Source organism: Mustela erminea, chromosome X, assembly GCF_009829155.1.
Source record: "Mustela erminea isolate mMusErm1 chromosome X, mMusErm1.Pri, whole genome shotgun sequence".
In the NCBI taxonomy this organism is placed as follows: Eukaryota; Metazoa; Chordata; class Mammalia; order Carnivora; family Mustelidae; genus Mustela; species Mustela erminea.
The window spans coordinates 95,492,316-95,506,090 of NC_045635.1; the positions used below are offsets into that span (position 1 = coordinate 95,492,316).

General features: G+C 42.7%; 1 protein-coding gene across 1 annotated transcript in view; it reads left to right on the forward strand.

Moving 5' to 3' along the window:
- The first annotated feature begins 2,329 nt into the window (after window positions 1–2,329).
- Window positions 2,330–13,775, forward strand: part of HTR2C (5-hydroxytryptamine receptor 2C) — a 284,332-nt gene continuing 272,886 nt past the window's right edge. The window contains exon 1 of the mRNA XM_032331448.1: window positions 2,330–2,881. The gene's annotated coding sequence lies outside the window, so the exon portion shown is untranslated. The remainder of the gene's footprint in view (window positions 2,882–13,775) is intronic.

The window sequence follows — 13,775 nt, forward strand, 5'->3', positions numbered from 1 at the left end:
CCTGACCACTCGGCGAGCGCCGCTCAAAGGCAAATTTGCTTGCCCGTGTGTACTCGCATTCGGAAGCCTAGGCGCGCTTCAGCCCGCCGCCGGGTTAAGCTAACTCCGTGATGCACCGGGAACCTTACCCATCCCGGAGTGGGCTTCACCCCGGGTCCTTCTCAGTACTTTTGCCTTTCTCGAGGAGCAAGAGATAACAGCCTAAACAGCGAGATACGTAGTAGTAGTAATAATAGTAGTAGTAGTAGCAGTAGTAGTAGTAATCGTAATAATTATTATGATTATGATTATCACACTCATCCTCATCATTGTTATTGCGATCAGCGGCTCTAAGCCAGCTCTCTAGGGAGCCGATGAGGTCCCGGGCTTCGGTAGATGCTATCTCGGGCTCTGGGCTCAGCAGAGTCCATATTGCCTGGAGAATGTATCATAGAGATTGATATTTACATATTTAAAAGTAAAACTAATGTCTCAGCTTCCAACAAAATAAATAAGTCCCTCCGCAAAAGCCAGAACGAAGCAACGTGTGCTCACGGAGATAGAGAAAAAGGATACTTGGGGAATTTTAAAAGATGAGTGCTTAATTATTTAAAAAGAAGACATACATTTTTCTCTTCAATATTTATAAATTACTGTTCGCTAACATAGCATTTCTAAAGATGTGAACGTTGTGCAGTCCGTGGACTTGGCAGCGCTGTCGCCGCCACCGGTGCGGCATCATACAGTAGCAGCATTCAACAGATGCTACTGTTTAATGAAGAAAACTGCGATGGGTTTTTCCTTTGCGAAACAGAACTTGGGTGCGGACAGTATGTTCACTGCCAAATTAAAATCAGAACGCTGCAAAAGTGTCTGAATTCAGTGGGGATGGAGGGAATCCTAGGATTCCCAAAAGCCCCATTGAAATAAACCAATACGTTCCTTTTCCAAATTGGGAAACCAAGACACAGAAAGAAGTGACTGGGGATAAGGATAGGACCCAACTCCTAGCATTGCTCCCACCTCCTTCCCCAACCCTAACTTTTGGGGCTAATGAGGTGCAAGGTCCCCAGAGCAGCCAGATGCTTCCTTCCCTCTGCACTCCCTGGAGTTCGATCCTCTTAGCTGCTGTAAGGCTTCCCCTGTCGCCTGTTCCACATAATCGGCGCTCTGCGATCTGGTCTTAAGTAGCCAAACCGGGGTCTCGATCTCTTTCTTAGGTGCAGCTACCAGGGACCGGCAGGGATCCAGTCCCCACTTCTCCCGCGGCCCTCGGTATATCGCCACGGAGCCTCAGCCAAGACCGGAGACAACCCCCCCTTCCCATTTCTTCTTAGAAGGAATCTTCTTTGCCCCCCTCTCAGTGGGATCTTTTCCATCTCTAAGTTTGGTCTTGGTACCTCCTAGGTGTCGTGGTCAAGGTGGCTCCGACCACCCCCCTTCTCCCGGGGCAGCCCGGACACCACAGGCACCTGCCCGGTGGCTCCTGGGAGCCAGTGGAGAAGAGCTCTGCTTGCGGGACTGCAGCTAGGCATCCCGTTAGCTGCCAAAACGGAGCTTTTGCTGTTCCCTCCTTACCCTGCTGTCTTGACCATGCCAAGGCAGCCCTCCCAGCGGCTGGACAACCAACTGGCTGTGGGCCTCAGGCTCTGGACCGGAGAAATAGGTGCAGCCCCACTTCAGAAACCCAAAGGAGCTGCCCTCCTTTAGGCAGTGTCTTTCTAAGTGTGTTTCTTGGGGGTGTCTTTCTAAGCACCTAGCGAGGGCTGTGAGGTCAAGAAGGAGACTAAGCTGTGCCCTCTTGGGGCATGAGGCCAAGCATCTTCCTTTCTCCCTTCACTGCATTTGAGGTTAGGGACAAAGGGGAAAGAGGGACCGAGAACCTCGGCCTTTGCTCACTAAATGTGCTTGACCTTGTGAATGCCTCAGTTGTTCCAGTTGGGGAAAGGGGTTAGGAGTTGGAGCCCGGAACCTCCGAAGGAGTTTCAAAGCTTGGTAGAACTTCTGAGACTTAGAAAATGTTAAGGGTGTGTGTGTGTGTGTGTGTGTGTGTGTGTGTGTGTGTTTGGGAAGAGTGTTTTTTTCAATTTTTAAGGGTGCATTCTTGAGACAGACGCCCCCGTGACCCCGGTACCCCCACCAGTCTCCAGGCCTCATAAATCAAGTTAATCACCACCACCACCATAGGGTCTCGCGCCCCCTGCCAGCAGGTTCCAGATGCACTAAGAGACGGCCCAAACAGGCCGGGGGCAGTGTAACGTTGAGCGCTGATTGGTCGCTCTTGGCTCCACCCCTCCTCCGGTTTTGGCCCAAGAGAGCGGTGCAGCATCGCCAGCGCGGGGTAGGCGCTCTGGTGCTCGCCGAGGAAGCTCACAGCCTACGGCGCACCGATCTTTCTGATCCTGCCTTTGGAGCAGCTAGATTGCCAACCTTGGCTGCTCCATCGGCCTGCCGCCCCTTACCTGCGATTGCATATGAACTTTTCTTCCTTCTTGCACACCGTTGTCGTCGGAGTCGTCGAGATCGTCGTGGCGCTCGCGTGATGGCCTTCGTCCGTTTAGAGTAGTGTAGTTAGTTAGGGGCCATCGAAGAAGAAAGAAGACGCGAATAGTGCAGAGATGCTGGAGGTGGTCAGTTACTAAGCTAGAGTAAGATAGTGGAGCAAAACCAGCCAAACCTGTCCGGGGGTGCACGGTCGCCCAGAGGAGGTCGACTCGCCGGTGCTTACTATCGCGCCGAGCTCCCTCCGTCCCTCCCTCCGCCGAGGCGCGAGATTGCGGCGCGCAGCGCAGCGCAGCGCACTGACTGCCGCGGGCTCCGCTGGGCGATTGCAGCCGGGTCCGTTTGTCGTCTAGCTGCCGCCGCGGCGACCGTTGCCTTGTCTTCCTCCCGGACGCTTGTGGTAAGTTGGAGCCCCGGGCGGCATCGATAGCCGAGACCCTAACTGTTTAGGCGGGGGGGGGTGGGGTGGGGAGCGGGGACAGGTCCCGGATGGTTGCAGCTTACAGAACTGCGCTGGTCCGAGCGGGAGGTGGGGAGCGGGGGGTAGGGAAGGACTCTGAACGCGCAGCTCACGGACAGACCGGGGTCTCTGGGAGGAGAGAGGTTATTAGTCCCACGGGAGGGGCACTGAAACCTCAAAGGAGGTTGGGAAGCGGGGACTGGAGATGAAGGCGCTGGGCGGATGGCGAGGGGCGGGGGTGGTGGTCTCGAGAATTCAGCGCCCGGATTGCTGAGAGAGAAACAGGAGGCGGGCATGGGGTCTCAAGAAATGAAGGGCGGGGGGGAGAGTGAACGCGGGTGTCTCTGGGCAGAGGTTCTGGCTGCGGAAGGTGCAACTGAATTGGGGATACGGGCTACATTTTTAAGAAATCCGATTTCAGGAAGGTGGGAGGGGGGCACAAGGCTTGGGATCCTGGGAGCAAAATGGGGCGAGGGATCTTCTATGATGTTCTCATTAAAAACCGACCCCAGTTTTCGGAGGGTCTGAGTGAACACGGGTAACTCCGGGGAGATGAACACTGCGGATCTGTGTCTGGGTCTAACAGCTGTGGGCTGAATTTGAACAGCGCTGCTGATGGTCACGTAAGTTTAAGAGGAGAGTATAAGGACATTCAGCGAGCCTTTTATTAATTAGTTTACCTAAGTCACTATATTTTGAAAAGGATTGCGGAAGTCTCCAGTGCTGCCTCTTATTCCGGTTCATTAACTCAGTTTAACCTGACCCGCAGTCTTACAGTGTACCTCGGAATTGCTAAGTGTGAGAACAGGTTGCTGTTCCTGAAGCCACATAAAGTTCGTCATTGCAAAACGTGTCCCTGTGTCTGTTTCTTTCTTTCTTTCTTTCTTTCTTTTTTTTTTTTTTTTTTTTTTTTTTTGCGCCGTGCCCTTTGCCTTTTGCTTCCGGTTGGGTAGTATGCGACCTGAGGTGATCAAGTATTGTGTTCAAGACCCCTTTATTTTAAGCAACAGCATTCCTCCACTCAGATTCAGCGGGCGACATTGGCACTTAGAGAATATCTAATTTGGTCGAGAATCATTGCCAGTACCGCTCAGCTTCTTCATTAATATTTACCATCACAAGTCCCATCCAAGGAAACCTCTGGTTGCTGAGCCACTAAGTGCATATGCCCCTCACCACATACCTTTTAGGCAGGCTAACGGAGGGAACCTTGCTCTAGGGGGAATAGCACTTAGCTAAAATGATTGGGGTTGGGGAAGACTCTGCGCAGTGAGTAACCACTGAGCTCCCCAGTTTGCAGACATTCGTGACCTCACACGCAGTGGTGCAAAAGGACATCTGGGTTCTAGAGTTTAAATGTTAAAGAAGTTTATCCACAGATCAGCCATTCTGACAGTCAAAACATGAACACGGTAGAAACAAGGTGTTACTGTAGTTGACCACGGATGTGTAGACACAATGAAAAGGGCCAACTGACATGCCCCACAGGGGGGAAAAAGAAGATATCTACCATAATCATTGTGGGTTGGTGCTTTGTTTTTTTTGGCAGTATTTAAGTCACCTTGAACATCATCCTTTAGGAAGAGTATAATTTTTTTGCACCCTGATACCTTGATCTTTGAGAGGTATTTCTACCCTTCCCCCACACACCTCACCCCTGCCACGGGTGGGGGTAATTAAATAATTTTTTCTGTATTTTGGGAAAATATATAATTAATTTTTTATTCCTTAAATATGTTATAATCCTCTGGGGGAGGAAGTAAAATATTTATTTATTTCATCCATGCAATTTCTTTCCTACTAGCTATTATCATCTACATCAACAAGCCCAAGGTAAGTCCTGAAATTCCCGAAGTTGGATAAGGCTTGTGATTGCAATTTAAAGGTAGGATCTGGGGTGCTTAAGTCAACAATGGCAGTGTTTTTCTATCTGCATAATCTATAGAAGGTTATTAACCCTTCCTATGCTTTCCTGAGGGATCTATATCTAGAGCTGTCATGGATGAGGATGATGATATTTTCAGATAATAACATGACAGGCTTTGGTGCAGTATGAATTCATGGGAAGAGGTGAGAGCTGACATTTTTGCGAACCTGCTGGACGCCAGGCATGGAGCCAGAAGCATTACATATATTACATTTCACATGGTTTTCATAACAAGACCTATGAGGAGTTAGATATTCTCCTTTTATTGGTAACATTGGATTTTTTTCCTTCCATCTCTCAAGGTATTCTTATAGATTAACTTACGGCAATGGAATAAAAAAATATTTTCTTTGTGCTTTCAAGGCTACCTGGGGAAAAGATGTTTATTTCTTTAACAATACAGGTAAAATCTTAAAAACCTAGCATCTCTGATACAGTGTTGGACTGATCCACCAAAGGTTAAAGCAAACATGGGCATCTCACCCCCCCAGCAATTTACAGGCCGTGGATTTTTCGTCTGAAAAATAAATTCTAAAATCCTGAGAGATGTGCAGGATTACCACTACCATTTGTAATTTAATTATTTAGGAATATTTCTGCATTTAGCTGGTGAATACCTACATCTGAATAACAATCTGAAGCCAGCAAGAATTCTGTTATTTTACTATCCCAATTATTTCCTTCAAGTCAAAGTTATTTCTCTCTACTCAAGGGAAACACAAAAATTAAAACAAAATTTGAGAGAGAGATTGTCCAAAACCAACATCAAGTATCTTCAGCTACTCTTAATCAATTGCTTAAGTTCTGAGATGGAAGAAGGTGGTCGCTTTCTGAGCCTCCAGGCAAATAAGTCCCAGGTTAACGTGTCTCCAGAAGCTTCCGGCTATTCGGCATTATCATCAAAGAACCTGTTACCACCCAATTCTTATAGCAATGGAATATCTCACAAAATAAGAATCTATAGTGCTTGTATTGAGATTATTTTAGTAGCGCATCTGGTAAAGATTAGCCTTGTCTAGTGGAAGAAATAGTAAATTAGTATCACTAACAGCCTGGATAGCCATGAGCAAACCAGGAAAGCCTGACCGTAAGCTGGAGTTAATAACATATATTATTGTAATATAAAACCATATGTTAGTATGTTATACATTAATGTAATAATATATTAATCCTATATGCTTATTGTGAAGAACACAGATATTAAGCATTTAAAATTTTTAAGTTTTTGCACAAAGCTGCATTTGTTTATTATTATCATTTATTTGTCACTGCTCCAGTATACCTATATTATTTTATCTACAACTTGTGTACTCTCGAGTCTCAGAAACCTCCAATCACCAGCTCAATGAGTGTTCGATCAATTGATCCATCCATCAGGGACTTTCTTCAAAACATTCTGACAATGTGGCAGCAAAACAGCCTCGTGATCTCCATTTTATTTTTTTTATTATTTTTCAAGATTTTATTTATTTATTTGACAGAGAGAGATCACAAGTAGACAGAGAGGCAGGCAGAGAGAGAGAGAGAGGGAAGCAGGCTCCCTGCGGAGCAGAAAGCCCAATGCGGGACTCCATCCCAGGACCCTGAGATCATGACCCTAGCTTAACCCACTGAGCCACCCAGGCGCTCGTGATCTCCATTTTAAACAAGGAACATTGAAACCCACCAAGAGGTTAAGCTGCACTATTATTTAGCCAGTCACTAGCAGATTGAATCTAATGGTCACACACAACAACTCTTTGGCAGTCATTTCTGACATTTTATACACAAATGATGTAGTAAAAGCAGGAGCTCAAATAAGATGCACACGAGCAGGAATCTTAATTATGTTTTTTTTCCCTCCCTGTACCCAGCATCTCAACTTCATCCCGTCTAATCCTTCCTCGTTTCAGCTGTGTTTAAGACTGTGCCATCTGCAGTTTACTAAGATACTTGTTTATTACAATGTTGTATATATAGTTGGCATTTGGTAAAGTCAATTTTCTTCATTAGCGTTAACTTTGTTCACAGAGGAACTGTTACCTGATTGAATTTGAGAAGCACTACAAAGGGCTTCTGGCCCCCAAATTAGTGGCCTTCATGGTTTGCAGCAGCACTTGAAACTCTACGCTGAGGAGTTTCCAGTTTCAGTTACTGTCTCCTTTAAATACAAACATCCACTTAGAGGGGTAACTTACTTTTGTCATTACCTATTAATAACTAAGCATAAATCAACTGACAGCTGTCGAACAGTCTTTAGAACCACATACTACATACTTACATACACATAATGGCTATTGAAATTTAAATTAATTGAAATGAAGTAAAATTATAAATTCAGTCCCTCAGTCTCACAGACCACATTTTAGCTACTCAGCAACCACAAGTGGCTAGTGACTACCTATTGGACGGTGCAGATACAGACTATCTCCATCAATGCAGAAAGTTCTTTTGGACAGCAATGTACCGGAAAGGAAGGATCCTAGGCTTTTTCACTGAACACTTCCTCCACCTCCTTGCTATAACCAAAATCTGGAATTTTCCTGCTTGGATTACTCCTATAGAAGCTTGCCTGCTTCCTAACAGATCCCTCAAGTGGAGATGCATTAATTCTTTTTTTTTTTTAATTAATTTTTTTTTATTTTCGGCATAACAGTATTCATTATTTTTGCACCACACCCAGTACTCCATGCAATCCATGCCCTCTATAATACCCACCACCTGGTACCCCGACCTCCCACCCCCCGCCCCTTCAAACCCCTCAGATTGTTTTTCAGAGTCCATAGTCTCTCATGGTTCACCTCCTCTTCCAATTTACCCCAACTCCCTTCTCCTCTCTAACACCCCTTGTCCTCCATGCTATTTGTTATGCTCCACAAATAAGTGAAACCATATGATAATTGACTCTCTCTGCTTGACTTATTTCACTCAGTATAATCTCTTCCAGTCCCGTCCATGTTGCTACAAAAGTTGGGTATTCATCCTTTCTGATGGAGGCATAATACTCCATAGTGTATATGGACCACATCTTCCTTATCCATCCGTCCGTTGAAGGGCATCTTGATTCTTTCCACAGTTTGGCGACCGTGGCCATTGCTGCTATAAACATTGGGGTACAGATGGCCTTTCTTTTCACTACATCTGTGAGATGGATTAATTCTTATCCTCTGCTTCTCCCTACTTCATGAGTCTTATTACTCTTCCAAATGGAAGGACTTAACTCTATGGGTGAATCTCTCCCAGTTCTTTTTTTTTTTTTTTTTTAACTTCCAGCATACTAGAACCAGTCTCTTCTACTTTTATTTAAGTGATGTTTTATTGATGCTTACAGCATTTCAGCATTTCTTTCTAGTCTTTGCTGTCTACAGCCTCACTGAAATTTTTGGCACCTGGTTCTTCTTATTGTCCATTTTTAATCTTGCCATTTTCTAGAGACTTCATTATTTATGATGATTGCCAAATAATAGTCAAGCCTCATAATTCCTTGACCTCTTTTTTCCCATGTCCTCAGCCCCGTGGACACCCCTGAAATACATCACTTTCTAAAACTTTTAAGTTCAGAAATACTACGCTCAGATTATGACTTTCAGTATCCACTCACACCACACCAAGCTTTTTTTGTATCTGCTTTTCAACCTCATAAGATGTCCCAGGCACCCTCTTGGTTTCACTTCATTTCCTTCCTAGTCTGACCCTTAGGCCAATCACGATGTTTCTCCAGACTCCACTCCTCGTTGCCCTTTCCCGGGCCCCACCTTTTACCTCCACTCTTTTGGGCTAATCTGCCCTATTTTCAACTCTGATCTCTGAGCATTACTGGAGAAAGCTAACAAAACTACACATTTATAGTCTCCAGCCTCAGCTGGGCCCTCAAAACTACTCAGCAATCCTTTTATATGCCAAGTCTACGTGTTGACTCCCTTTCCTATACTCCTAGACAGGCTCCACGCTTCTGTAACTCTTGCCAACTTTGGTATTTCCTCCCATATCCCCTAATTTCAGCAATTTTACTTTTCATGCTGCACAGAGAAAACAGAAGCAAAGGAGATGGTTAAGGAAGATATCATCTTTAGTAGCTTCTCTCTCCTCTGCCTCTAGACATTTATCACTTCTGTGCTTACTTCTCTTGCTTTACCTTCGAAAAATAAGAACCCCTGTTCTCCAAAGTTAACTTCTCCCTCTATATACTGGATCCTGTTTTCTTCTATATCCTAAAGATTTCATCCATGATATCGTCTTCCCAATCTTTTCAAAGATTTTATTTATTTATGTATTTATTTATTTATTTGAGTTAGAGAGAGAGAGAGAGAGCACAAGCAGGGGGAGCAGCAGAGGGAGAGGGAGAAGCAAGCTCTCTACTGAGCAGGGAGCCCAACTCAGGACTCCATCCCAGGAACCAGAGGATCCTGACCTGAGCTGAAGGCAGATGCTTAACTGACTGAGTCGCCCAGGCGCCCGATACGGTCTTCTCTTTTTTGCATTATCTTACATAGTTCTTTTTCTCTCCTTGCCTTCCACATACCAGCTTCTTTAACCTTCTTTATATAAAAATGGATCCTTTGTAACAGGCTACTATTATTAATACATTTCAAATTAGTTATTAAAATAACCACACTTGCCTTCTGTCCCATTTTCCATTAAGTAGTCTCATGAGCCTATTATTCCCCATTCCATCCCGAATGATACTCCTCTATCAGAGTTTCTTTTGGCACATGGACCAATGTTGAGAGTATATAGGTGGTCAGCAAAGACCACTTCAGCTGCCCCACATTCTTAAACACGTTTTCTCATTTTTCAGTGCAGGACTTTAAAAACAAAGTATCCTCTGGTGGACACTAAAGGGAGTAGATTTCCGATAAAAAGGAGTGAGCTATAGAGGAATCAGGGAGTGGAGAGTTAGTTCAAGACACCTTGGTGCAGCATGAACTACTGTACAAAGCGGCTAGCTGAGCCTGGAAAGAATAAAAGTGAGTAGTGAATGTAGCCTTCCAAAGAAAATGAAGCAGTTTGATTGGGAGTAAGGATGGGAGGGTGAGCATTCAGAGTTGAATCAACTTTATAATGCAGGATGTGGGAGAGTAGGTTCAATATAAAAGTTTTTAAAATAAAAATTAAACACTACCCAAACCAAAGGTGACGTCAACTAATATCTAGAGAAGAATAGGAATGGCCACTCTGACTAGGGTTCTCTTTATCTTTCCAGTTTTCTAAAAAATGACTGTTAAAGTCTTTAAAGTCATTAGTGAATGCCTATGAATAAATGTCACAGTGTTCAAAATTTTTATAAGTGTATTTTAAACTCAAGTATCTCTCATTTTATCTCACTAATCGAAGTCGTAATACTTTCAGGTACAGCTTCCTATAATCGAGGTAGGAAGACTTGCCCAAGTTAGCATGTAATTATTCTTCACAAAAGAGGTATAAAAGATGACAGAAATAGCGGTTGTTTATTGCAAATTACTATGTACTACAGATTTATAAGAGATTTTCATGTTTTCACATGTATAAGCATCACAGTTACCCTAGGAGAAAGTACAACTAATATCCGCAATTTGCAGATGGGGAAACTAAGGCACCACAAAGAGGTTAAATAGTCCACTTTAACCAACTAGCCAAAACAGAGCTTGAGATGTGGCAGTTTTAATTCCAGAGATGATGCTGTTAAGCAGTAAATCTACTGTCTCTGCTTAGGAATTGGCTAATGTATCTTTCATACTGTAGCCACTAGTCTTTGGATAGAACAGATTTGCCTGTTAAAATGAGGATATTATTACTGACAGTGTCCATTAATCATTAATATGCTGTTTGGCAAAGTAATAAGATAGGCATGTGACATTTCAGCTGTAGATTCAGTTATCAAGAAAAAAGTAAAGCAAATGAGTAATTCCGTTTAATGCTGAGGGACTGAGGGACAGGGGACTTACAGAAACCATTTAAAGATTGAAATAAAATCAGGGAAATAATGCTGGTATGTACAGAGAGTGACTGGAAAAAGGTGTCATGACATTAAGTTGGACACAAAAGTGTGTGTGGTTTGTCCTATGTGACACCACAACAAAGGCCACTCAAATTTAGTCCTTTATATACAGTTGCCTACATAGAAATTGACGAGAAAAATTGAAATCCTAGAGTTCTGAGACTGGAAGGAGCAGAAGGGTCATTAAGAATTATTTCTCGGGGCACCTGGGTGCCTCAGTGGGTTAAGCCTCTGTCTTCAGCTCAGGTCATGATCCCAGGGTCCTGGGCTCTCTGCTCAGCGGGGAACCTGCTTACCCCTCTCTCTCTGCCTACCTCTCTGACTACTTGTGATCTCTGTCAAATAAATAAATAAAATCTTTTAAAAAATTATTTCTCATGTGGGACGCCTGGGTGGCTCAGTTGGTTAAGCAGCTGCCTTCAGCTCAGGTCATGATCCCAGGGTCCTGGGATCGAGTCCCACATCGGGCTCCTTGCTCGGCAGGGAGCCTGCTTCTCCCTCTGCCTCTGCCTGCCTCTCTGTCTGCCTGTGCTCGCTCGCGCTCTCTCCCTCTGTCTCTGAAAAATAAATAAAATCTTTAAAAAAAAAAAAATTATTTCTCATGTATCAGAGAGGATTGAAGTATTGTCTGATCACATTTGCGCTGTAGTACCTTTACACACTGGCATCAGAAGAAATAATTTGATAATCGTGGCTTCGAAAATAGGTTCTGCAGCAAGTAATTGTCAATTTTTAGTTTACTGGTCTGAACTCAGGTAGGAAGACTGTATCCAAGTACAGTACTTAAAGTTAGTGAAGAGTTTAGAAAAACTTACTGACAAAAAAGTCTGTATGCTTAAAGGCTTTGTTTTTTTTTTTTAAATTGGTTGAAAAGAAAAAACTATTTCCATTTACTACTTCCATTTTAATGACACAAAAACTATGACTTGCAATTCAACAATAATTTTTTCCTAGAAAACCTGGAGTAAAATGGGGAAGTTCAGTCCTGTGGTTGGTGCTCCCCCTCCCAAACCTATCTAAATTCTGCCTGGTCTTCAAGGTCTGGTTTAAGGCCCACCTCTTGCATAAAGCTTTTGCTGAGCGGCCCACATATACAGCAAACTCCTTGCCCAATTAACATATCTTGATTAATTGTATTGCCATATATATATATATATATATATATATATATATATATATATGATCAATCTAAATCTATATTTATATCTATATCTATATATCCATCCATCCATCCTCCTAGGAATGTATGTTCCAGTAGTTAAAGGTGAAAGAAGATGAAGGAAGTAATAGAGTAGAATTTCTAGCACATCTGGCCAATAAAACTTAAGAACTCAAAGCATCTAACAGAATAACGGTTTTCTCTAAAATGATGTCATGTCATCTCTCTCAACACATTTTAGAACAATTAAGAAATTATAAATATTCTTAACCTAGTTTACAACTAAAGCTTAGCCCTATCTTATGCAGTTTTAATTTTTCAGTTCATTTACAGTGAAATACGTAACTATAAATATATAGAAATATTTTATAAAATAGATGATAGATAGATATAAAGGAGAGAAAGAGAGACCTTATTCTTTTGGCCACATACATATCTGGTAAAGGTAATGATCAATGATTAGGATCAATTCCATATTCTGGCTGTAACATTCCCTTGTTTTTTAGTTTTTAATTAGTAACCTCAAAGGTCTACACTCATTTTGTGGTATGAGTTGATGGTTCAGAGTGGAGCAGAACTTTTTTTCTTTTTAAAATAACAATTCCCAGGGCACCTGGGTGGCTCAGTGGGTTAAGCTTCTGCCTTCAGCTCAGGCCATGGTCTCAGGATCTTGGGATGGAGCCCCACATTGGGCTCTCTGCTCAGCAGGTAGCCTGCTTCCCCCTCTCCCTCAGCCTGCTTCTCTGCGTACTTGTGATCTCTCTCTCTGTCAAATAAATAAGTAAAATATTTTAAAAAAAATAACAATTCCCAAATGCCTTTGCAACAAATAAATTTGTAAATAAGAGCTTTATTACCTCGTTTTTATAATTAGAAATCAGAGGTTACTATTAATGAATTGCTATGAGTGGTAAAATCAGGACTCTGTTAGGTTTTTTTAAATCTTAGATCAGAAAAACATTAAAAAAATATTTTAATGTTTAGTGGCTTGTGGTTAGATTGTTCTAGATTCTTTTTTTTTGTTTTGTTAGTCACTGATTCCCAAGGGGCTAATATTCCCATATCTCACATTATTAAATGTAATGTCAGTCTAAAATAGATACAGAGAGAATTTGGTGATTTTATTCTTGGTGGAAGTAAAACAAGAAGGATCTGGTATCTCTCCAACCACATTTTTTTAAACCAAGTTTTAAGAAAGCATAAATGAGCTGGTTTCTCCATAGACTTATTTCTCTCGTCTTCTCTTCGTGTTTCTATTCCTACTTAGAAAATCAGTATAAACAAATGAATAGAATTGATGAAGATGGTAGAACTGTAAGCCCAAAAACTTCTTGTAGATATAATGACTCTTTTTTCCCTTTGTAAGATATCTTCTATTAGGATGGTTACTTCTTTTTTCTTTAAATGATTTTTATTGTCATAAAATGCACATAAAAGTCAACTTCTTTTATTTTGTTTTGTTTTTAAGATTTTATTTATTTGACAGAGATCACAAATAGGCAGAGAGAGAGGAGGAAGCAGGCTCCCCGGACGTGGGGGTCCATCCCAGGACCCCAAGATCATGATCTGAGCCAAAGGCAGAGGTTTAACCCCCTGAGCTACCCAGGCACCCCAAAAGTCAACTTTTAACCATTCTGCAGCTGTGCAACCCTCACCTCCAACCATTTTTATTATTCTTTGCATCTTGTAAAACTGAAGCTTCTATACCCTCCAAACAATTTCCCCTCCAGCTCAAACCCCAGGCAACCACTGTTATACTTTCTCTCTGATGCAATGACTCTTCCTTTCCAAA